Here is a 23,912-nt window from a genome sequence, read left to right as displayed (position 1 = left end):
GGTTATAGTGCATCTGATGTGACAGTCTATTGTCTTATTTGTTCTGCACAAGAAAATATTTCCCAAATATTATAAAAGTATGAAAATCAGGCATGATTTCAGAATGGTATGTAGTTTAAGCAGAAAGCTTTTAGACACTGGCAGTTATCTTTGCTTCTAACAGGTATATATCTAGTCCTGGAAAGAGATACTTTGAACTGTCCCTGCTTACAAACAATAAAAGTTAAGATCTTTTAATCTTGTTTACTTTCCATAGAGGAAGAAATGTATGCCATAAATCTGAATTAGAAGATTTCACACCCAGCTAAGACATTTTCTTAAGTTTCTGCAGTAACCAGTAATATTTGACACTTTGGTATTCCTTGAACAGACTGTAAAGAGTGATCTTATTAAGCCAAAGCAATTTATTTAAGAAAAATATTTTTATTGAGGAATATTCACATGCATACAGCCCAAACATATTATACAATCAATGACTCACAGTATCATCACATAGTTGTATATTCACCACCGTGATCATTTTTAGAACATTTGCAGTTAATTTTTAAAAGTAGCTTTTACAAAACTTATTAGGTATGTAAGTTTGGAGTAGGAAAACCTTTAAAATATTTTCAATATATTTTTAAATTGTTCTGGAATAAGAAAAAAATTGCTGCCCTACTTTGAGTTTTCCAGCCTTTATTAATAGGTAAAATCAAGTTGCTCTTCCAATTATTACTTTAAGCTGAGGGAATATCAGCAATGTGGTAAATAAATTATTTAGTAAGTATCTATTATAAATGATAGGATTATTATATTTGTGCCACTTAATGCTAGGAACTAAATAAAAATTTGTGAATTTTTGGTAAAGTTTGATCATAGATTTTTTTTTTTTTGATTAAGCTTAGGTTTAACCACTTGTCCAGATGTGCTTAGGATAGCCCCAGTTTATGCCCAATGTCTCATTATCAAAATTACTATTATTATTATCATTCTTGTTATTATTATTATTATTAATGCCCTATTTTATTCTTAAAACTTTACTTTTTTATGATAAATTATGTGTTATCTTTAGTAGATTTATTTAACACTTAAAAAACTGTATATTCATGTCAGAAAAGAATATTATGAAAGTTTAAATACTTTAAAGGTTAGATTAGTATTTTGTTGAACACATTAGGATGAAAGTATCTTTTAGGTGTATTTGAAATCTCAAAAAATGTTAACAAGTATTTTCAAAAGAATCTATGTAACTATAGACTGAGTTGGTTGAAAATGTACTTTCTTAAGTTGCAATAAATTTACTTTTATAATTTTTGTCTATAGAATAGTTTTTCTAATAACTTGAAGAAGACAATTGAAAGTTGAAACCACAAAGTAAATAAAAAAATTTTCTTGATTAGTGGCTATATATATTAGAGGGAAGGCCAGTTTTATGTTATATTTAATAATAAGTTGATTAAACTTTGATTGGAAGACTGTTTACATATTATTTAAATTGATTTTGAAATAAGGTTGTAGATTTAGATGATGTTTACAGTATGTCAGTCTCTAAGTTTGCAAATACCACATAAATTGGTTTCCTATATGACAGCCCCTAAATAAGTATGAATTTGGGAAAAATAGAAAGCAAAATAGTTGATTTAGTGGTTAAGAAGTTATTCAAAATTAAATTTAACCGTTTCAATTTCATCAACTTCATTCTTTGGTAATTTGAAAATGAAAGAAGGAAATCATATATTCTGACATGAAAAAAAATCTCTAGTGGCAGTTGCTCTCTCTTTTGGCACCCTTTTGCCTGCCCTACCCCTAATAAGAGCCATCCTCTGATCTTTATCTTCTTCGCGTTATGAGTCACAGGATTAAGGGTCTTAATTATGAGTCTTAATCCTGTGAACTGGATCCCTCAGATTCTCTTGCTTTCTAGCTTCACAATAGCTTACACCAAGATAAAAATACAGAGACATGCTCTTCCCTTCTTCTCTGATAGGCTACAAAACCTTATATTTCTAATTATCTCTGCTTTTTTCTTACTACCAGATGCCTTTCATTTCTTTGTTCCTTTTTTCCCTAAGTAATCTTATACTTAATACTTTCCAAGGCCCTATATTCTGCTCTTTCTTCTACATATTCCATCCTTTTTCTCTCTGTGATAATTCAAATGTTTCCAAAGACCTTAGATGTCATATTTATGCAACTAACTTCTAATTTAATATTCCTGTTTCAGGTTCTTTTTTGACCTCCAGCACTTTCTTCTTGGAAGTGTTTTTTTTGCATAAATCTGTTTTATTCTATCAACTCAAATTCCACATCTCCAAAAATAAAGTCACCTTGTTCTATCCAATGTCTTCATGTTTTCTTCAGATCTGTTAATGGTACCACCATTAATTGATCAACCAAGCCTCAAATCTTGAATTTATGTTTGTATGACCAACATATCTATGTTCAAGTTCTGTTCATATCCCTAACATGTTCCTTTTGTTCTTTTCCACTTCAGCTCATATCTTCATTTATCTTTAAACAGAACCCTATAATAATTTCTTGATTGCCTATCTGCATGTTTTCATCTTTTAAATGCACCAAAATATGGTTGTTTTATGGGGTGGTGCAGGAGGGAGAAAGTCTAAGTGAAGGGATGAGAAGATTTCATGGCAATTTTTTTTAAATGATGAATTATGAATTTAGATAGATTTCTTAAAGACAAGACTTTTCAGTGCCTATAATTTTCTAATAAGTCATTTGAAAGTCCAAAAGCACAATATACTATGTAGCCCTCTCCCAGCTTAATTGACCACAGAGTTTATTTTTTTATTTTTTCCCCACAAGGAGTAATGTACAATGGAACATTTTGAGAACAGCTCTTCTAAACCCTTGTGCCCACTGTTGCCAGATTCATCTTTCTAACCACAGTCATTGCAATGCCACTCACTTCCTTCAATGGCCTTTCCTTGACAACAGAATTAAATTAAATTCACACTTTTTACCATGGCATTCAGATTTCTCTATGGCAAGGTCTAACCCACTTTTCCAGTTTTTTCTATTACTTCAGCTAAACTGGACTATTTACTGTTCAAAATATTCTCCACATTTATGTGTCCCTGCATCCCTGATAGTCCTTCCACCTGAAATGTTCTTTCCCATCATCAATGAGCCTTCAAATTTAAGTCAGCATTAGTGGTACCATTCAAAGATTACCTCCTTAATAAAAATTATCCTGACCTCCTTCACCAGAAAGCAATTTTTTTTTCTGTTTTTGAACTCTTGTGATACTTAATATATCTCTCATGGAGCATCCCACATTCTTTTTTATGGTTATCTCTATTTTTAATTTCTGGAAGCTATCTCACTACTAGACTATAAACTTCTTGGTGGCAAAGACAAAGTCTTACTTCTCTTTGCACCATCAGCACCTAGATAAGTGCCTTAAATAAAGTAAGAATTCAATATATTAACTTGGATAGAATAGAACTATATTCAGGTTACAAGCATCTAAACTTTTAGATTGTAGAGAGTATTTGTTACATATTAAGATTTTGGAATGCTGAGAGAATAAGGACTAAATGAAGTTTTTTTGGTTTTGTCTAAAAAAGTGTCTTTGAAAGTTATCTGAATATGGTATATCAAAATTTGTGAAAGTTTATTTGGGTTCATACAAATCAAAGAAACATATGGCACGTATTAGAAAATAAACATTTTCTCAGAGATCCATCTTAACATTAATAGCAAAATTTTATATATTTTTTTAAGACAGTGTTGGAGGGAGGGAAGCAATTACTCAAAGATAATTTGTAAGGTCGAAAAGGCAATGAGTGGTATTAACACGTTTTCTCGTATAAACATTATGGGTCACAATGGGTCATAAAAGAAAGAATAAAAAATAATTTCTATTAAGGAACTATGTGAAATTATATGGACTTTTCTTGCATAGAGTAGCATTAGAGTAACTATAACATAAAATAACTGTGAATTTTAAAGAGCTAAATATTCAGAGAAATTACAGTTGAAAGTGACTATCAAACTTCTGATTTCAGATCCTACATGTAAAGTGCTTAGACTTCATCACTATCATCCTTAAACAAGAAAAAGAGATGAAGAAAGTGAAAATCAACAATTTTACTTGAACCTAACAGAGAATTAAGGTCACAGGTTTAACTGCCACCCTGAAATCTGGAGAGACAGGCAAAAACAGAAAGACACAGCTGAGATCTGACCTGGAACAGAAGCCACTGAAGCCATAAACTGGGAGGAACACTTAAGAGGTAATTTTGATCAATTGCTAGAGGCTCAGTTTGAGCTAGTGTATGAGTGAGAAACTCCTGGTAGCCACAAGTCTTAAGGGGTCTTACACATTCGTGGGTTTTGCCCCTGTAACCCTCCCTCCAGGTCCTCGCTGTGAAAAGCCAGAAAAAAATCGCCTTGTGGCTCTGTTTGGAGGAAAGGGAAGGTAATCATTTTGAAATATGTCAAGAGCACTCTGGATAACAAAGGCCTACTTTCTAGGGAAAAAGACTATGCAGGCATACCTTGTTTTATTGTGCTTCATTTTATTGTACTTTGCAGATATTATATATTCTGCAAATTGAAGGTTTGTGGCAATCCTACACAGAGCAAGTCTGTCAGCATCATTTTTCCAAGATATGTGCTCAGTTCATTTCTCTATGTCACATTTTGATAATTCTCAAATGTTTAAAACTTTTTCATTATTATTATATCTGTTATGATAATCTGTGATCAATGATCTTTCAAGTCACTGTTGTAATGGGTGCCATGAACCACACCCACATAAGACCATGAACGAAGTCGGTAAATATCATGTGTGTTCTGTCTGCTCCACCGACCAGTCATTCCCCATATCTCTCTCTCTCCTTAGGCCTCCCTATTCTCTAAGACTCAAAAATATTGAAATTAGGCCAATTAGTATCTGGACAATGGCCTCTAAATGTTCAAAGTGAAAGAAAGTGTCAATCAATGAGGCAAGCTTCATTGTCTTAAAGAAATTACTACAGCCACTCAAACCTTCAGGAACCACCACCCTGATCAGTCGGCATCCGTCAACATCAAGGCAAGACCCTACACTAGCAAAAAAAAAGGCTCAGATGATGGTTAGCGGTTTTTAACAGTAACATATTTTTAAATTAAGGTATATACACTGTTTTTAAGACATAATGCTCTTGCACACATAAAAGACTAAAGTATAGTGTAAACTATACACTAGTGTAAACTAGGAGGAAGAGCACTTACTAAACTTCATCCTCTCTAGTTCCCTATCTCAGCCAAGGTGGGGAGGGCAGGAAGCTAAGAAACATATATTTTTGTATGCTGTATGATGGGGGTCACATTTCATTCTTTTCCCATGTGAGTATCCTCTTATTGCAGCACCATTTGCTGAAATTTTGTTTGTTTGGTTTTTCATTTGTTTGTTTTGCTTGTTTGTTTGGGAAGTGCATGGGCCAGGAATTGAACCCGGGTCTCCCGCATGGAAGGTGAGAATTCTACCACTGAACGACTCTTGCACCCCTACTAAGAAATATTTTTGAAGGTCAATTCCCAAGTACACAGATCTACTTGAAGAGTGAGATTTAATCATAAGATTGTAGGAGGTTTTCCTCTCCCCAAAACCCTACTAATATACCAGTAAGTTTCCAGTATAATGATAGTGGGCAGCAGCTGAAAGCAGTACAAGTCCCAGAGTATTTAAGGGGAAAGGAAAAACAAGGATACTAGTGGAATTTGAAGTCTTGCACCTTCAGCTATAGCAAATATGAGACACAGCCCAACTCCTAGCTAAATTAGCATAAAACTTCATGTATACAGCCTATTTACCACCTATTAAGCAATTCATCATGTCTGGCTTTCTAGAAAAGAATTATGAAGTATACTAAAAGGTAAGAAAAAAAAGCAGTCTGAAGAGACAAAGAAAGCATCAGAACCACATTGACATGACATAAATTTTGAAATTTTCAGTCAGATAATTTAAAACAACTGTGATACATATGTTTAAAACTCTAAAACATATAGATAACACAGAAGAAAACAGATGGGTAATGTAAACAAAGGGATGGGGACTTAAAGAATCCAAGATGATGCTAGTAATCAAAAACACTGTAAAGGAAATGAAGACTGCCTTTGATGGGCTCATCAGTTGACTGGACTTGGTAAAAAAAGAATCAGTAGGCTCCGAAATATGTCAATAGAAACTTCCCACACTGAAATGAAAGGAGAAAAAATAATGAAAATTACAGAATATCCAAGAACTGTAAGGCAAATGAAGAAGATGTGACATATGCAATAATTGGAATCCCAAAAGGAGAAGAAAGAGAGATTGGAAGAGGAGAGATAAAGTAATAATAGCAGGTAATTTTCAAAGTTAATTACAGGCATTAAACCATAGTTCCACAAAACTTAACACAAAACATGATAATGCCAAATAATGTACACTTAGCCATATCATACTCAAACGGCAAAAACAGAAAAAACGGAGAACAATCTTAAAAAAAAAAAGTCAGAGTACAAAAAACTCTTCACTTATAGAGGAACAAGAATAAGAAACAGAGCATATTTCTCACCCAAAACCATGCAAGCAAGAAGAGAGTGCTTTAAAATATTTAAAGTGTTGAAAGAAGAAACCCATCTACCTAGAATTCTATATCCAACAAAATTACCCCTCGCTTTTTTTTTTTTTTTTTTTTTTTTTTTTTTTTAAAGGAAAGACAGAGAGAAGGAAGGAAGGATAGAAGGAAGGAAGGAAGGAAGAAAGGGAAACATCTTTAAACATTTTCTTGTTTTATTGTATTTTGTTTCTTTGTTTTTGTTACATGGGCTGGGGCTGGGAATCGAACCGAGGTCCTCCGGCATAGCAGGCAAGCACTTTGCCCGCTAAGCCACCGCGGCCCACCCTACCCCTCACTTTTGAATGTCCAGTTGTTTGGTGAAGCAAGCACTAGTCTTCTTGTCACTGTAATCTCAATCTCTCTCTCTCTCTCTCTCTCTCTCTTTTTTTTTTTCTCTCTTTCTCTTCCTCTCTCTTTCCCTCTCCCTCCAATTTCTCTAGAAAATCCTAATTAATATAGATTAGATTTTGTTACCAAGAGTGGTTCTTGAGAAACAGAATCGTAAAGTTCTTGAGTTTCGAGAAATGGTTCTCTAATCTGATTAGATTTAAAAGCACTAATAACTCTATTTCTAGTGTCCAAGAGGGCCTTGATTTGGTGATAGAGATATACAAATTATCACCATTGGATACTCCTCCTCAAATGCTTGTAAGAACAAAGGCAAGGATCTGGGTCACTGTTTGATACTCCAGCACATTTTTGTCAGGCTACAATGTATAATGATGTTGACTAGTTGTTCCTAAATATACTAAAGTTGTTATAAGGATGAACTTGGGGCTTAAATTCCCAGATCAAATCATGCATGAATAGCATGAAAATTTCATGTGTGCCCTGAGAGAAATTCTTATTGCTTATAGCCTCAGAGTTGAGATCTCTGAAAACCAAATTCATAGTCCCACCACATGACAAGCTGAAGTGCAACACAAACTGAATCCACAAACTCGCATGGTGACTGCTGTTCAAAGGAAGGGCATTGATTGGTAGGACTGGGGTCCTGAAAATTGAAATGGGGACATATGGGCTAATCATAATGACAGTGAGAGTGTTGAACCCATGAATTCTGCGGAATCTTCTTTTCTAGATAAACCTGTAATGGTCTCCTCTGAGGAAATAGCTTTTCTAACCCTATTTGAGGAGATGAATCCTGTTTGCCAGAAGAACCTGTAATGGAGTCCCTTGAGTAGTTGGTTTGAAAGACCCTACTAATTCCTCTCATAACCCACCCCAATGCCCTGTTTTGCTTCAGACCTATAAGTAGACTGAAGTCTTAAGAGGACCTGAAAAGTGAGATACAAAGTGTAACACAGGAAGAGGTGTGCTACATGCCAAAATAACTATAATATTTTCCAATTTATATAGACAGAAATCTCAGGGACATATATTTGGGAATGGAAATTAGGAGTGTAGAATAATGATGAAAGGAAGATAAAGTTGAGTGAGGATGAATTTATTGATATAGGCCCACTAAGCAGAGATTCTGAATTCAGTTGTAACTTGAGGTATTAGAAAGCGCTCTAGCAGTTTGCTCAGTTATTTGGCTGAAGCATGGACAAAAAGGTGGCCTACATTAAATAAAGTTGAGGGTGGGCCATGGTGGCTCAGCAGGCAAGAATACTTGCCTGCCATGCCAGAGGACCCGGGTTCTATTCCTGGTGCCTGCCCATGTAAATAAATAAATAAATAAATAAATAAATAAATAAATAAATAAGTTGAAGTACTGAAATTGCCCTGGTAGAAGATACAAGGTATCCAAAAGTTTAGGGAGACTGGAATATTAGAGCAGATATATCATTTAAGATCTCCTTACCCCCCTCAGAGTATCCAGAGTATACAACTATCACCATAACTGTGAGAAATAAATTTGTGAGAGGAGCCCCAGAATCCTGAAGAGCTCAGTGATCATTCTTCTCTGAAGGTCAGATATTATTGTCTACTGAAATAGAATCCTTCAATGCAATGGGATGATCAGATCCTAGGTTGGCAAGAGCCATGTAATGGCAACTGATCACCAAAGACGAAGTGGATGTAGTTACCATAATGGACAATTGAATCAAAGCAGTAAGCAGGTAGTCTGATCCACAGAGACCTATGATGTTGGCTAGTTAATCTAGTGTGCCTAGAAATGAAATAGATGGGCAGTTTACTTAAACTTAATTGATTAGAATAAGTTTAAGAGTTCTAAATCAAGTGAACAAAAGTCTAACTTGAATCACAAAAGCATTCATGGAGCTTAATCAATTTGCATACTTGAAACAGTTTATAGACCCAGAATCCCTTGAATGAAGGGAAGGCTGGGTTCTCAGAGAATGCCAAAATTACGTATTGTTAAATTTTCTCTGAACTTTCCCCAAAGGAACCTATGGCCTCTGCACTGGAGAAAAGGAAATAATGAGACATATCAGAGATTACTGGACCCTGGCTCTGAACTGATACTAATTCCAGGAAACTTGAAACATCACTGTGATCCCCCAGTCAGAATAGGAGCTTATGGAAGTCAAATGATAACAGAGTTTTAGCTGAGGCCTCCAAACCCATTCTGTGGTTATTTCCCCAGTTCTAGAATGTATAATTGAAATAGACATACTTAGTAACTGACTGACTCCCTACATTTGTTCCCTTGTCTGTGGAGCGAGGGCTATTATGGTAGGAAAGTCTGAGTGGAAGCCACTAAAACTGCCTCTACCTGACAAAATAGTATACCAAAAACAATACCACATTCATGGAGGAATTGCAGAGATGAGTGCTACCATGAAGAATTTGAAGGATGCAGGAATAGTGATTCTCACCACATCTCTCATTGAACTGTGCAGAAAACATGTGGATCTTGAATCATGACAGTGGATTATTGTAAACTTATCCAGATGGTAATTCCAACTGCAGCTGCTTGTCATAAATGATGTCATTGCTTGAGCAAATTAACATGCCCTCTGGTACCTGGTATCCAGCTGTAGATGTATAAATGCTTTTATCTTGATACCTTTCAGTAAAGACCACCAGAAGCTGTTTGCTTTCAGCTGACAAGGTCAACAATACACCTTCACTGTACTACCTCTGGGATATGTCATCTCTCCAGGCCCTTACAGGAGAATCATGACATGAACTTCCTTCGATTTTGGAGCAACGCCCTGCAATCCTCTGCAGAAAACTACTCTCCTTTTGATAAGCAGCTTTTACCCCTCTACTGGATATTAGTAGAGAACAAAAACTCAACCACAGGCCACCAACTTACCATGGGACCTGAGCTGCCCATGATTTGGGTGTTGTCAGATTTACCATATCATAAATTTGGGTGTGCACAGTAGCACTCCACAATCTAATGGAAGTAGTATATCAAGAATAAGCACAAGCAGGCTCTGAAGTTTCAAGTAAGTGATATGTATAAGTGGCTCAAATGTCCATGGCCCTTACCACTCTTGAAGTTTTAACTTTTCTCTCCCACTCTGCACCTATGGCCTGTTGAGGAGTTCTCTACCATCAGTTTCTGAGAAAAAAAAAATAATAACTCAGTCTTGACTTACAGACTATTCAGCATGATATACTAGTACCACCTGAAAGTGGACAGCTATAGCACTGCATCATTTTTATGGGACATTCCTGAAGAAAAATCGTGAAGGGAAATGTTCCCAGTGAGCAGAATTTAGAGTGGTGCACCTGATTGTTCATTTTGCTTGGAAGGAAAACTGGCCAGACATGCATTTATATACTGATTCATGGCTGTGTTCAGTTGTTTGGCTGGATAGTTAGGGACTTGGAAAGAATATGATTGGAAAATTGATTACAAAGAGGTCTAGGTGAGACATATGTGGATAAATCTTTCTGAAATGATGACAAACATGAAAATGTTTGTGTTCCATGTGAATGCTCACTGGAGGGTGACCTCAGCAAAGGAGGACTTTGATAATCAAGTGGATAGGATAACCTGTTCTTTGGATACTTGTCAGCCTCTTTCTACAGACATTCCTATTGTTGCCCAATAGGCTCATGAACAAAGTGACCAGTGGCAGAGCTGGAGGTTATGTATGGGCTCAGCCACATGGACTTCCACTCACCAAGACTGACCTGGCTATAGCCACTACTGAATGCCTGATCTGCCAGCAGTAGAGACTGACACTGAGTTCCTGATCTTGCATCATTCCCTGAGGTGATCAGCCTGCTATTCGGTGGCAGGTTATTACATTGGACTGCTTCCATCATAGAAAGGGTGGTATCTTTTTCTTACGGGCACAGACATTTCTCTGGATATTCATTTGCTTTCCCTGCATGCAATGTTTCCATTAAAACTCTGCTCTATGGACTTACAGAATGTTGTATCCACTGTGATGGTATTCCAACAGGATTGCTTCTTATCAAGGAACTCACTTCATAGCAAATAAAATTCAGAAATGGGCATGTGCTCTTTGAAATTGCTGGTCTTACTATGTTCCCCATCATTCTAATGCAGCTAGAGTAATAGAATGGTTGAATGGCCTTTTGAAACTTCAGTTACAACACCCACTGGATAGAAATACCTTGCAAGCCTGGGGCAATGCTTTTAAGAGGCTCTATATGCCCTAAAATCAGCATCCAATCTATGGTGCTCTTTTTATCATAGCTAGGATTCACAGGTCCAGGAATCAAGGGGTAGAACTAGGAGTAGTATCACTCACTATTACCAAAGGAATCTATTAGAAAACTTTTTGCTCTTTTTTCCCTCCTTGCTCTGCTGGTCTCAAGATCTTAGTTCTAGAAGGAGGAGTGCTTCTACCAGGAGGCACAACATTCAATTCAACTGGAAATTAAGACTGCAACCCAGCCACTGAGCTCCTCGTACCTCTGAATCAATAAATAAATTACTGTACTGACTGGGGTGATTGATCCTGGTTATCAAGGGCAAATGGGACTGATCCTACACAATGGAGGTAAAGGAGAGTTTGCCTGGATCCTCTAGGTCATCTCCTCACATCACCAGGATCTGTGATTAAAGTGAATGGACAACTGCATCACCCAATCTAGGCAGGACTATTGAAATTTTAGGAATGAAAGTTTGGGTCACTTCACCAGGCAAAGAACCATGGCTACCTGTGGTACTTGCCAGTGGCAAAGGTAATATGGAATGGGTAGTGAAAGAAGGTAGTTACACATACAAACTACAACTACATGACCAGTTACAGAAAAGAGTACCATAATGGTTACAAATATTTCTTGCTTCTTTTGTTATGAATATGTTTGCACATTTGCAAAAACAAATCTTTGTTTTCTTTCCTATCTTATCCCCTTTTCATATAACATAAGTTTTATTAACTTTATATCATAGTTTTTAAGTTATAGGATATCAGATTTAAGAGTGACTATTACCCAAGGAGTTGCACCCTCTCCTGGGGAAGGAATTAGTGCATATTTGGTTGTATGCAGGACAATTGAGTATTGTTAGCCAAAAACATGAATGCTGCTGTTTTTATTTAGGGAATAGTATACTTTAAGGAGATATGCATGGGTACCAAGTTGACAAGGCATCAACAGTGATGGCTAAATTTATATATCAACCTGGCTGTGTTATGGTGGCCAGTTGTTTGGTCAAGCAGACACTGGCATGATTGTTATTATGAGGATATTTTGTGGATTTAAATAATCAGTTAATTGATTGCCTCTGTGGTTGATCACATGTGCAATCAACTGAGGAGATTGCCTTCAACAATGAGAGAAGTCTCATCCAATTAGTTGAAGATCTTAATGGGACAAATGATGCTTTCACAGTCAGAAGGAAGAATTTCCATCTCTACTCCAGCCATCTAGCCTTTCCCCAGAAATTCATTGAAAACCCTTATCAGAGTTCCCAGCTTGCTGCCTGCCCTACAGAATTCGGGACTTCCCCACCCCCACAGTTGTGTGAGCAAATTCTTATAATAAATGTCACAAATAGGTATATATGTATATATATTATATATATATAATCTGTTGGTTCTGTTTCCCTAGAGAACCCTGACTAACAAATAATTGTTAGCCAGTTTTAAAAAAAGATATTTTCATTTTTCTCATTACAACAAAAAGACTGTCAGTGTCTCCTCTTGAATTTAACTTTGATTATCCCTTTACCTTTTTTTTTTCGGTCCTGTATCCACTTTTGTTTTTGCTTTTCCCTAGTTAACTGTCTTTCCTCATTCTAAAGTTAGTTCTTCTAAACTTCAATGTCTTTTGCCAAAATAATTTCTGGCCATCTGTCAATGTTTTCAGCACTGATAAGTGTCAGCTTTCAGGTTCTCTCAGTCTGTTTGTTTGTTTTCTTTGAATTCATGTTTTCTCCCCTTTGAGTAGTTCTATTGCAAATGGCAGTGTAACATTTCCTGTGGAGGGAGGCATGTTCCTACTTAGCGGATACAAATTGGAGAATTCTTTCACCCCCATAACCCAGAGAAATTAAGATAGAGTCAAAGAAGTCTGATCATCACCTAAACTTGGGGAGAAAAAAATTGAACAGATAGGAGCTTACTGGGTCCATTAAATTTTATTCTTGCGCACTCAGTGAACAAGGAAGATGATTTTAAGTTTTAACCAACTAGGCTTTTTATTACTGGCAAAAGCTCCAATTTGAAATCTTGATTGACAATTCTTTAATTCACCCACAAACCACAAAATGGAATTTTTCCACTGGAGTAGCAATAACAAAGAGAGCTCAGAAATTTCCAGATTGTGCTCATGAGAAGGTCCAAGAATATGGCTGGTTCATCACTAGGAGACCTCACTACCCCAAGGACTATAATAGATTTGCTCAGTATTTTCATGCAATCCCAAGACTTGGTTATGGTAGATTGTACCATGATAGGGTCCCAAGATGTATGATATTCAATTTTTCTTTGCCATTGTCTTATGGGATCTAAATCATTTACTATATGCTTCTTTGCTTTATAATCTATTCTAGCATTTAAGAACACCTTTTCATTGGACACTATCTTTCCTATATTTGAAGAACATTTTCTCTTGTTCTATATTTAGAGGCAGCATTATATGTTAGAAAAGCTACTTGCCTGATTTTTGGGAAACCATAGTTCTTATCCTGTACCTGTTATATCCTGGCTCAATTGTTTTTATGATAGTTTTGTATTATTTACGGTACTTTTATTGCAAGTAATAGATATTCACTCTAGCTAAGTTAGGAAGAAAATAATTTATTGGGAGGCTAGAGTGATAGCTTACAAAAAGAAATGTGAAAAATCTAAAAGATAAGAATCAGAGCAGCTCTTGAAATCTTGCTATCAACAATGAATTGTCTCATCAAGTGCTTCTGATCGGGTAAAACAGGTTTAACACTTTTCGTTTTCCTACCCGCCAACCCCATGTATATCATAAATTCCAGAAAGAATGTGTTTTATTGTTTTAAGTTGAGGAACATGGAAAGAGGGACACTGTCTTGATTGATATTCTCATGAGACTGCATTGAATAGAAGACCAGTTCCCCCCCAAAAAAATCAGGTGTCATTAATAGAAGAAAAAATGGATGCTGGCAAAATAACAATATAAAAGAATAAGCTTATAAAGAATAAGCTTAACTCAAACATTAAGCTTCCAAAGATATCACCCCCTTTTGCTATAGTGAATGTTTTAGGAAATTTAGGGAGGCAACATCTTAATTCAGCATCTTAATTATCTTTACTCTGTGGCCTCTCTCTATACTTTCTGTCACTGTTTAGAGTCAGTCTGTAAGTCAGACTTTACTAGACTTTTTAGCGTAGCTTCCTGACAACATGGAATCTAGTTTCACCCATCACCCTCCAACTGTTCTTCCATAACTGTTAGGAGATTTCTTTCCCAACTACAACTTTGTCTCTTAGAAACATTCAACAGCTTTTCAGTATTGTTCATAAGATACTTAATACCTGTTCCAGTTACCATGCTGGGCAGAATTAGAAGCCCTTTCTACTTAGCTGTTATAGCATTTTGTACATAGCTTATTTGGAGGTCTCAATTGACTGAATAATTATTATTGAAGAGAGAGAACCATCTATGTAAAACAATAAACAAAAAAACTTAAACACACAAAACTCTGGTTGTATTGCTATTTCTGATTTCTGAAGGTAAGTTATATCTTCAGAAAAAAAAAAATCTATATAGTTCCCTCTCACAGAACTTGATAAGGGAAGAGTAAATGCTTATTTACACATGTTTAAAGGAAAAAGACCATCCTCTGTTGGTCTACAGTCTCTGTAGATTCTTCTGTTCTGCTAATGAGAATTCATACCTGGAGTGAATTGTCCTTTGTTGACTACCTTAATTAATGTGTATATGTGCAAAATTGCCTTGAATTTAATTTCTCTGTATAGTAAAGTGGCTACTGATGGGAATTTTGGATTTTCTAGTGGGCAGCACTGGAGAGAGGGGGGGATTTAAGGACACTGAGAAGTAGTATGAAGAGGGAAATTTAGAAAGATTTTGAGAGAGAGGAGGTCAAGTAACATATAATTTTTTTCTGTTGGGGAGTCTCATTAAAAAAAAAAAAAAAAAAAAAAAAAAAGCCAGTGAACATTCCCCAAGGTAGGAATTGCCAAAGAGCTTGTAAAAATAGTTGAATTCAAAGTTTAATGGTAAGTCCTTTGCTCATTTGTGCAATTGTAGTGGACATTGTACATGTTTTATAATATCCCTCCCACTTTTCCCTGATTTTGTAGCAAGACTTTAGGTTTAGATAGGCTTAACCTTTTTTTCTCCTCCAAAAATGATGACAAATTGGTTTAAACAATCAGATAATTTCGTAATACCCTTCGGACAGTGATTAGTTTGAAAGTAATGGGGTCTTTATCCAGTCAACACATTTCCTGAGGCACAGGGATTATGGTTATGAAAGATCCACTCAGTGGAATTTCAAAACTTTTTGTCTTACTCTTATGAGAATTACCCTGTCTGTCCCCCTCTAATTCTAATGGAAGTTATCCCTTGATCACTGGACAGCCAGATTCAGGAAGATTCTGACTGAGTCATTGATAACTCAATAGAGTATTAAGACCAAATTACCAATAAACTGGCCCTTAAAGCCTGCCAAACCTCTGGTGTTCCTAATTAGATGTCCTGATGAATCTTGCGTATTGAACAAAATCAAGCCTTGATTCTCTCTTCCCCAAATCTACTTCTACTCTAGTCATACTCTTTCTTTAACTGGTACTTATAACCATTTATTCTCTTTCTCTCACAAGCCAAATCTAATCCATTAGCTTTGCCATTAAATATACCCAGAATCTTACCCCTTATAATTTCTATGCTGCTATGCTAACTTAAACCACGATCATCTCTCCTGGACTATAACCATAGCCTCCCAAATGCTTCTCCCCCTGCCTAGACTTCCCACCCTCCAAATGTGCATGTGGCTCATTTCCTTCAGGTTTCTGTTTAAATATCATTTTCTCAAAGAGCTCTTCCCTGATTCCCCTATCTAAAAATGTAAACTTCATCTTGTGCCCTTCTCTTCTTTTTAGTATGATCACTGCATATATGAGTTTTATTTATTTACTTGCTATTGTTTGTCTCTGCAATAATTAATCTCCATGTGAGCAGGGATATTTATTTTTTCACTGCTAATTATTTTTTTATTTTTTATTTTTTTACATGGGCAGGCACCGGGAATCAAACCTGGGTCCTCTGGCATGGCAGGCAAGCATTCTTGCTGCTGAGCCACCGTGGCCCGCCCAACTGCTAATTATTGAACACCTATTTGTTGAATGAATGGATAGCTTAGGATGGTTTGGGATTTTTTTCCTATTGATAGCCACTAAAACAATCCTAAGAGCTATAGGACTCTTTTAATATCCATTCACTATACCCAACTTTTCATGAAACTCAGTTACTAATATTAAGTCCTTGCATTTATGAGTGCTCTGTATAAGGTCTGTAGTTCTCCAGCAAGGAGGCTGGTTACAAAAGATGAAATATGTGCATAAGAATTCATCAAAAGCAAGAAATTGTAGTGAAAGGTCCCTAGGAGAACCATGAACTTTCAGAGTAGCATTAGAATGGAAAGGAGGCTATTATGTCAAATGTACACAGGATAGGGGATGCATGATAATCCAAAGCTGAAACAGTTGATATTTGGGTTACATTACTTGCATCTACAGTTGTGTGTACTGTATGTTTTTTTAGGAAGTGAGCCTGTCCATTTATCATTGCCTATTATGCAAAGAAGGGGTACAATAGATGATTGTGGCATAAACAAATTAGCATTGGAAGAAAGCTTGGGGTTGGTAATGTCACTAACTACAAGTGTGACTTTCAGCATGTTATTTAGTCTGTTTTTGCTGAGCCTTGGGTCCTTTATCTACAAAATAAAAATTTTGGACTTCATAATTAAGACCTTTCCAACCAAAATATTCTATAATTTTATCTACTTATATACAAGTGAAGAGATGCAAGCACTTTCATCTAATGGAAATAAAAATACACGTCTTAAAAATTTCCCCTGCAAATGTGTTTTGGTTAATATAGCTGCCATCAATTCGGCTTATAAAATAGTGTTTTCAATGATCTTTTAGCATGATAGATTAACTTTTATGTTCCTAAAGCCATTTCCTTTGAATGCAGCTGAATTCACACTTCACTAATGGCAAGGATCTGATTAGAACTAATTTCATAGTGATTCTTTGACATTTTCAAATGTAGAAATGTGTGTGCTTTTCTGAATAAAAGTCAGAGCATATCATAAATTGTAAAAGTTACTATTAAAGTTCAGTCTAATAGTGGATGGTAGTTATGAAACTGAAAGTATGAAAGGCTAAACTCTTACAAAATAAGAGTTTCCTTTAAGTTTCTCTGTTCCTCCATTTCTCTTATTTTCATCTTCTGTAGTTCACACATGGATTAACTAGACCTTTATCTCTAGGTTTTGATCTATCTCATCAACCATTTGTCAGTTCCTCAGGTTCATTATTTGATAGAACTTGGAATTAAGGAAACAGATAGTTTCTAATAGAGCACATCGACCAAGTCAGCCCACTGAGTAAGAAATCAAGGCAGAAACTTAATCCTATTGATTGCATCAGCATGGGAAAGAACAGATACTTCCTATGACTTCCAGGTGACATAGGCACTACAAGTTGGTCCCAAATAACAAATAATGCATCAGAAGGGTAATAAGGAAACTTAGGAGCAAAGCAGAATCTTAACACTTGTGACTGGGCCTCTCAATACCACTACTAGAAACTGTGACTCAATTTCAAATTTTAATGATGGAATAGGGACCAGTCCTTGGCAGAACTTAATTCAGAAAATAAATGATGGTCCTGGGCTGCAATTGGGGTTCATTAATGAAGCAATCCAGAGAAAGTAAAGCAGGAAAGAGGAGGCAGAGGTTAAAAAATGCCTTCATTTTGAGAGAAAGGAACAAGTTAGGGAGACTAAAGAAGGAACATTAAGATATGTGAGGAGAATCATATGAACATAGAGTTGTATAGGATAAGGAAGGAAGTGGTTTAATAAGGTGAGTATGATAAATTATACAGTGGATTTTCATCTTGCTCAAGGGTTGAACTCTTAATTTATGATATAAGTTGAAAATGGTGTAAAAACTCAAAGCAATTTTACAAAGTCTACTAGAAAGGTGGTATGTTGGGAGGTGATGCACAGTTTCTCTATAAAAATTCAACACAAATTAAAAAAAAAAAACCCTAGCGTTAAAATAAATCATTCTTTAATTTTTTTAAATTAGAGAAGTTTTAAGTTTACAGAAAAAGCATACCCCTATAAATCCCCACCCCCAATATTAACACTGCATTAGTGTGGTGTTTTTGTTGCAATTGAGAAAAATATCATAATTGTACTATTAACTATAGTCCATAGTTTACATTAGGGTGCATTTTTCCATGTATACCACCCTATTATTAACACCTTGCTTTACAATGGTACATTTATTACAATTCGTGAATGAACAATTCTATAATTGTACTATTAACTATATAGTCCATCAGTTACAGTAGGATTCACTGTGTTGTAGAGTCCTCTGCTTTATCTTTTAATTTTTATTCTAGTAACATATGTGTGAACTAAAATTTCCTAAAATTAACTACATTCACTTATATAATTCAGCGCTGTTAATTACACTAAAAATGTGCTATGTTTACCACTATCCATTTCCAAAACTTTACAATCAACACAAATAGAAATTCTGTACCAAGTAAGCATAAACTCCCCATTCCTATCCCCAGTCCAGTCCCTGGTAACCTGTATTGTCAATTCTAACTCTATGTGAGTTTGCTTATTACAATTATTATGAAATAATTATTATATGTATAAGATCATACAGTAATTGTCCTTTTGTGTTTGGCTTATTTCAATCAACACAATGTCTTCAAGGTTCATCCATGTTGTCATATGAACCAGAACGTCATTACTTTTTAATGCTGAATAATATTCCATTATATGTGTATACCACATTTTGTTAGTCCATTCATCAGTTGATGGGCACTTGAGTTACTTCAATCTTTTGGCAGTTAGTGAAGTATGAAAATAAATGTTTGGGTCTCTGCTTTCAATTCTTTTGAGTATATATTTAGTAGAGAGATTTCTGGGTCATATGATTATTCTGTGCTTAGCTATTTGAGGAACACTCAAACTATCTTCCACAGTGGCTGCACCATTTTACATTGCCATGATCAATGAGTAAGTGTTCCTATTTCTCTGCATGCTCTCTAACACTTGTAAATTGTTTTAATAGTAGACTTTCCAGTGGGTGTGAAATGGTATCTCATGGTTTTGATTTGTATTTCTCTAATAGCTAATGGTGTTGAGCATCTTTTCATGTTGTTTTTAGTTACTTGTATATTCTCTTTGGAGAAATGTCTATTCCAGTATTTTACCCATTTTTAAATTGGGTTGTTTGTCTTTTTATTGTTGAGTTATAGGATTTCTTTATATATTTTGACTAAAAAACCTTTATCAGAGATAAGGTTTCCAAATATTTTCTCCTATTGTGTAGGTTGTCTTTTTACTTTCATGATAAAGTCCTTTGGTGCATAAAAGTTTTAATTTTGAAGAGGTCCCATTTATCTTTGGTGTTAGGGTGATGCTGTTCTTATAGAGTGAGTCAAGTAGTAATCTCTCCTGTTCAATTTTTTAGAAGAGGTCAAGCAGTATTGATATTAACTCCTCTTGGAATATTTGGTAGAGTTCACCTGTGAAGTCATGTGATCCTGGGCTTTTCTTTGTTGGGAAGTTTTTCTTGACTGATTCAATCTCTTTTCTTGTTAATTAGTCTGTTGAGATTTCTATTTCTTCTATAGTGAGTGTAGGTTGTTCATATGTTTCTAGGATTTTGTCCATTTCCTCTAAGTTGTCTAATTGTAGGCATATAGTTGCTCGTAGTATCCTCTTGTAATCCTTTTTATTTCGTCTGTGAGGTCAGTAGTAATATTCCCTTTCTCATTTCTGATTTAATTTATTTGTATCTTCTCTCTTTTTTCTTTTGTCAGCCTAGCTAAGGGTTTGTCAATTTTATTGATCTTTTTAAAGAGCAAATTTTGGTTTTGGTAATATTGTCTATTGTTTTTATTCTCTATTTCATTTATTTCTGCTCTAATCTTTATTATTTCTTCCTTTTTGCTTGCTTTGGGTTTAGTTAGTTGTTCTCTTTCTAGTTCTTCTAGGTATGCAGTTAGGCCTTTGATTTTAGCTCTTCTTTTTTAATGTAAGCATTTAGGGTTATAAATTCCTCTCTTAACAGTGACTTTGTTGCATCCCAAGTTTTGATGTGTTATATGTTCTTATTTTCATTTACCTCAAGATAATTCTCTTATAATTTCTTCTTTTACTACTGATTAAGACTGTGATATTTAACTTCCATATACTTGAAGATTTTCCAGTTTTCTTCCTATTATTGATTTCCAACTTCATTCCATTATGGTCAGAGAAGATGATTTGTATAATTTTAACATTTTTAAATTTAATGAGACTTGTTTTGTGACCCAACATGTGGTCTATCCTGCAGAATGATCCATTGCACTTAAGAAACACCTATTTCCTGCTGTTTGAGTGTGCAGTGTTCTGTATATCTCTGTTAAGTCTAGTTCATTCATACTGTTCAAGTTCTCTATTGCCTTATTGATCTTCTGTCTAGATGTTATATCTATTGATGGGAGCGGTGTTTTGAAGTCTCCAACTATTATTGTAGAGAAGTCTATTTCTCCCTTCAGTTTTGCCGGTGTTTGTCTCATGTGTTTTGGGGCACCATGGTAGGTACATAAATATTTATGATTGCTATTTCCTCTTGGTGAATTGACCCTTTTATTAATATATAGTGTCTTTTTTTTTTTGCCTCTTTTAACAACTTTTAACTTAATGTCTATTTTCTTTGATATTATTATAGGTACTCTAATTCTTTTTTGGTTACTATTTGAATTGAGTATCTTTTTCCAGCCTTTCACTTTCAACCTATTTGTATCTTTGTGTATAAATTGTGTCTCTTGTAAACAACATATAGTTGGATCATGCTTTTTTCCATTCTGCCACTCTATATCTTTTGATAAGAGAGTTTAATCCATTAACTTACTTCAACCATTTTTTCCTTTGGTGTTTTATATGTCTTATCATTTTCCCCTTATTATAATCTCCTTTTCTGTGTAGTTGATCTTTGGTGATGTTTTGACTTATCCCTTTCCCATTTATGTTGCTGTATGTTTTTTAAACACTTTATGTTACTCTGGAGTTTGTATTATATAACCTGTCTCTATCATATACTAATAAGAAATGATATCAGCTTAGCTTCAATGGCATACACACATTCTCTGCTCTGAGATCCCTTTGTTTCCCCTTTTCATGTATATTTTATCCCCCATTACTTCTTCTTGTTTTGCATGTCCATTATCAGGAAATATGCTATTTTCTTGTTCAATTGTATTCTGACTCTAAGAGGAATCAAAGAGTAGAATTGTATATAGAGCATACAGTACTAGTTGGTTTAGCATTTCCCCTTTTAGTTACTGAAGATCTTCATTTCGTCACACTACTCCAAACCATTCTTTCCTATCTTTTCCTGTCAACCTGCAGAACTCCCTTTAGTAATTCTTGTAGGGCAGGTCTTTTGTTGATTAGCGCTCTCAGTTTCTGTTTATCTGTGAATATTTAAACCTCTCCTTCATTTTTGAAGGACAGGTTTTCCAGATAAAGAATTTGGGGCTAGCAGCTTTTCTGTCATTACGTTAAATACGTTATACCACTGTTTTCTCACTTCCATGGTTTCTGATGAAAAATTGGTATTAGTCTTATTAAGGATCCCATATATATAGGGATCCTTATATATATATATATATTGGACTCACATTGAGCAAATTGCCTTTCTTTTGCTGATTTCAGAATTATGATTAATATATGTCTCAGAGTGTGTCTATTAGGGCTTATTTTGTTTGAAATATGCTCTGCTTCTTAGGCATGTATATTTATATCTTTCATAAGAGTTGGGAAATACTCATTCATTATTTCCTCAAATACTATTTCTGACACTTTTCCCTACTCTTTTCCTTCTGGATACCCACAATGCATGTTTGTATGCTCATGGTGTCACTCATATCCCTGAGACACTGTTCATTTTTCCTGTTGTTTTCTGTATCTATTCCTCTGACTGTATAATTTCAGTTGTCCTGTCTTCTAGTTCACCAATACTTTCTTCTGCCTGTTCAAATGTGTGGTGTATTTATTTGGGGTACTTTTAATTTCCATTATTGTGCCTTTCATCCCTATAATTTCTGTTATTTTTTTAAAATAAACTTTCAAGTTCTTTTTATGCTTACACATTGTATTCTTAGTATCTTTTAGCTCTATTTATTTTCCTTCACCTCCTTATTTAAGAGCTTTGCTTTAATGTCTTTGATTAGTTATTCCAAATTCTGTGTTTCCCCTGACAGTTTAATTTGTCCCTTTTGCTGAGCCATATCTTCTTGTTTCTTAGTGTGGCATGTAATCTTTTACTGATTTGTCTGGGCATCTGGAAAGAAGTTCTCTTGGGGGTGACTTGTAGGCCTGATTTTGAGTATGCTTGACCTATCCTTTGTGGGGTTAAGTTTCATATGAATAAACCCCAAGATTGGGGGCTCAGCCTATAGCTCTGGTTGTCCACACTGCTTGTGAGAATATCAAGAATTCAACTTGGGAAAGTTGATTTTCCCCCTTTCTCACCATTCCCGGAAGGAGACTTTGCAAATACTTTTTTATTCAATGTTCAAATCACTCTAGGATTTATTGGGGCATCAGTCTGGACAAAGCAACAAAATCTCATGTCCTACTCAAGGTTCCATGTACTTATGGTGTTCAATTAAGCTGTCTACATAAGTTATATTAGGAAATGCACTAGTCAAAATATAAATTTTACACCAAATAAACATTTTTTGCTTTAGTCTCACACATAAGTTGAAAATTTTAAATATTAATTACCATCTATTTTCAGCACCCTGCAGTAATGGCATTCCTTTGTTCTTCCTCATGCAAAAAAAATATAAATACAAATTTATATTTTTTAAATTTGTACATTTAGTCACTATCATTATACACTCTAGGCATTCCTAGATTATACCATTTCAATCTTTATCGTCTATCTTTCTTTCTGATTTCATTTGTGCCCCCAGCTCTCCTCCCTCTACCATGTTTCTTCCTATTGCTTTGGTTTTTATTATTCATTGGCTTCGTGTTAAGGCTCTTCTTTGATGGTTGGCTGAACTTACTCTGGACTTTAAAGTAGCCTGTGATTTGGTGTTCATATTTTCTCATCTGATTCCTGCCCTGGATTTGTAGAATGATTTTTAAGGTTGCCTTTTTGTGCAATTGTTTCATATTCAGGGGGAAGCTTCTTTTCCTCTGTTGCTTCTCCAGGAATCTTGATCTGCTCTCTTTGTTTTTGTGCAGAATTTTCTCCCCAGCTCCTATGAATTTTAAAAGTTCTCTCCCTAATTCAGTGTCCCCTTTTCATTATACTTTTCAGTTCAGTCCCTCACCTTTTATATTTTCTCTGATACATTTCTGCCTCCAGTTTCTTTCCTGTTAGGATATCCCACTCCAGGGAACTAGATAGGTCAATGCAGAAAGATGGGTCAGTACAGAAACGTCCATTCTGTGTTTAGTGGTCCAATCAACAGAGACTGTATTACGTGTTTGTATCTCTTGCCATCAGTTCTGCTATGGTTTTTTGTTTTTTTTTTTCTTCTTTGTTTGCCTGTTTTCCCCCCGGGACCCTTTTGTATAGCTGCTTGTGTTCTGCCTTGAGTCTCTATGGTCTTGGGTCCCTGTGCCTATATATGCATGGAGTGTTAATTTGCTTCTCTGAGTGGCTCTATAGGCTGTATCCCTGGGAGGAGGGATCCAGGCCACACTGCTTCCATATGACTT

At 35.4% G+C, this 23,912-nt stretch overlaps 1 long non-coding RNA gene across 4 annotated transcripts in view; it reads left to right on the top strand.

Annotated features, from left to right (window-relative positions):
• Positions 1–23,912, top strand: part of LOC143655689 (uncharacterized) — a 307,867-nt gene that overhangs the window by 39,720 nt on the left and 244,235 nt on the right. For 2 of the 4 annotated variants that reach the window (XR_013162235.1, XR_013162232.1), the window contains exons 4-5: positions 4,011–4,238; positions 4,850–6,635. This is a non-coding gene — a long non-coding RNA (uncharacterized LOC143655689). Of the gene's footprint in view, positions 1–4,010; positions 4,239–4,849; positions 6,636–23,912 lie in introns of those variants that run through there. The other 2 variants (XR_013162234.1, XR_013162233.1) reach the window with 1 other exon arrangement.

This window comes from Tamandua tetradactyla, chromosome 14 (genome assembly GCF_023851605.1).
Source record: "Tamandua tetradactyla isolate mTamTet1 chromosome 14, mTamTet1.pri, whole genome shotgun sequence".
NCBI lineage: Eukaryota > Metazoa > Chordata > Mammalia > Pilosa > Myrmecophagidae > Tamandua > Tamandua tetradactyla.
Note: the sequence above shows the minus strand (reverse complement) of the source record. Positions and strands in the feature narration are given on the sequence as shown.